A 2,523-nucleotide genomic window follows, 5' to 3' on the forward strand; every position below is an offset into this window, starting at 1 on the left:
GAGAAAGAAAATAGTCAGATGATTGATACTGATGTGTTTCAGTTTTCGTACTTATTTTCCATTGTATACGGTCGCTGCAACAGCGCGACGATAGAATTATGTCTGTCGGTCGCAAGCGCTTTAATAAGGCGTATTCGTTTTGTACCAGGTGCTCGCAGCAGCATAACTAACAGCCCTTATTTCAGTGACTCGTTCCCATGAATTTCAACTTTTCTTAAGTGCAAATTAATGCTTACTGTATTTTACACGTTTTAATAAGAGGTTGAAGATAGCAGTTTCTGCTAAAATGTTACTTCGTTCTTTTAAAAAAGATCACTGTTTGAGATTTCAGTAATGATGACAGAAAATAAAGTGATCAGCGGATTGTGATGTCCTAGTGAACAAATAAAATCCTCCTGGGATGCAAGGGAAATGAGCAGTACGTGGAAACTGCGGAACTGCCGTACGTCACGTGCTGCTTTATGGCCATTCCAATCCACATGCCTTGATTAATGGATACTACATTCCACAAGCCATAGTACATAAACGCACCTGAGATGCAACTGATCCTTTTCCTCCTCTTTCAGCAATAGAACCTAGGGGCGTAAACGTATTTGCTTCTGCTGTTCTTGTTAAAATCTCATTGACGGTTATCAGGTGCACGATGGCACGTGCTGTGCTGGTACAGGGTGTTTCAAAAATGACCGGTATATTTGAAACGGCAATAAAAACTAAACGAGCAGCGATAGAAATACACCGTTTGTTGCAATATGCTTGGGACAACAGTACATTTTCAGGCAGACAAACTTTCGAAATTACAGTAGTTACAATTTTCAACAACAGATGGCGCTGCGGTCTGGGAAACTCTATAGTACGATATTTTCCACATATCCACCATGCGTAGCAATAATATGACGTAGTCTCTGAATGAAATTACCCGAAACCTTTGACAATGTGTCTGGCGGAATGGCTTCACATGCAGATGAGATGTACTGCTTCAGCTGTTCAATTGTTTCTGGATTCTGGCGGTACACCTGGTTCTTCAAGTGTCCCCACAGAAAGAAGTCACAGGGGTTCATGTCTGGCGAATAGGGAGGCCAATCCACGCCGCCTCCTGTATGTTTCGGATAGCCCAAAGCAATCACACGATCATCGAAATATTCATTCAGGAAATTAAAGACGTCGGCCGTGCGATGTGGCCGGGCACCATCTTGCATAAACCACGAGGTGTTCGCAGTGTCGTCTAAGGCAGTTTGTACCGCCACAAATTCACGAAGAATGTCCAGATAGCGTGCTGCAGTAATCGTTTCAGATCTGAAAAATGGTCCAATGATTCCTTTGGAAGAAATGGCGGCCCAGACCAGTACTTTTTGAGGATGCAGGGACGATGGGACTCCAGCATGGGGCTTTTCGGTTCCCCATATGCGCCAGTTCTGTTTATTGACGAAGCCGTCCAGGTAAAAATAAGCTTCGTCAGTAAACCAAATGCTGCCCACATGCATATCGCCGTCATCAATCCTGTGCACTATATCGTTAGCGAATGTCTCTCGTGCAGCAATGGTAGCGGCGCTGAGGGGTTGCCGCGTTTGAATTTTGTATGGATAGAGGTGTAAACTCTGGCGCATGAGACGATACGTGGACGTTGGCGTCATTTGGACCGCAGCTGCAACACGGCGAACGGAAACCCGAGGCCGCTGTTGGATCACCTGCTGCACTAGCTGCGCATTGCCCTCTGTGGTTGCCGTACGCGGTCACCCTACCTTTCCAGCACGTTCATCCGTCACGTTCCCAGTCCGTTCAAATTTTTCAAACAGATCCTTTATTCCAGAATGAGATTTTCACTCTGCAGCGGAGTGTGCGCTGATATGAAACTTCCTGGCAGATTAAAACTGTGTGTCCGACCAAGACTCGAAGGTCCCGAGTTCGAGTCTCAGTCGGGCACACAGTTTTAATCTGCCAGGAAGTTTCATATCAGCGCACACTCCGCTGCAGAGTCAAAATCTCATTCTGGAAACATCCCCCAGGCTGTGGCTAAGCCATGTCTCCGCTATATCCTTTCTTTCAGGAGTGCTAGTTCTGCAAGGTTCGCAAGAGAGCTTCTGTAAAGTTTGGAAGGTAGGAGACGAGTAACTGGCAGAAGTATAGCTGTGAGTACCGGGCGTGAGTCGTGCTTCGGTAGCTCAGTTGGTAGAGCACTTGCCCGCGGAAGGCAAAGGTCCCGAGTTCGAGTCTCGGTCGGGCACACAGTTTTAATCTGCCAGGAAGTTTCATATCACCGCACACTCCGCTGCAGAGTGAAAATCTCATTCTGGAAACATCCCCCAGGCTGTGGCTAAGCCATGTCTCCGCTATATCCTTTCTTTCAGGAGTGCTAGTTCTGCATGGTTCGCAGGAGAGCTTCTGTAAAGTTTGGAAGGTAGGAGACGAGATACTGGCAGAAGTAAAGCTGTGAGTACCGGGCGTGAGTCGTGCTTCGGTAGCTCAGTTGGTAGAGCACTTGCCCGCGAAAGGCAAAGGTCCCGAGTTCGAGTCTCGGTCGGGCAC

The 2,523-nt window shown here is 47.2% G+C and overlaps 1 non-coding gene across 1 annotated transcript; it reads left to right on the forward strand.

Moving 5' to 3' along the window:
* The first annotated feature begins 2,147 nt into the window (after nt 1-2,147).
* Trnap-cgg (transfer RNA proline (anticodon CGG)) lies at nt 2,148-2,222 on the forward strand. The gene has a single exon. It is a non-coding gene; the product is annotated as a tRNA-Pro (tRNA).
* Nucleotides 2,223-2,523: the final 301 nt, after the last annotated feature.

The sequence above is a fragment of the Schistocerca cancellata genome, chromosome 7 (genome assembly GCF_023864275.1).
Source record: "Schistocerca cancellata isolate TAMUIC-IGC-003103 chromosome 7, iqSchCanc2.1, whole genome shotgun sequence".
NCBI lineage: Eukaryota > Metazoa > Arthropoda > Insecta > Orthoptera > Acrididae > Schistocerca > Schistocerca cancellata.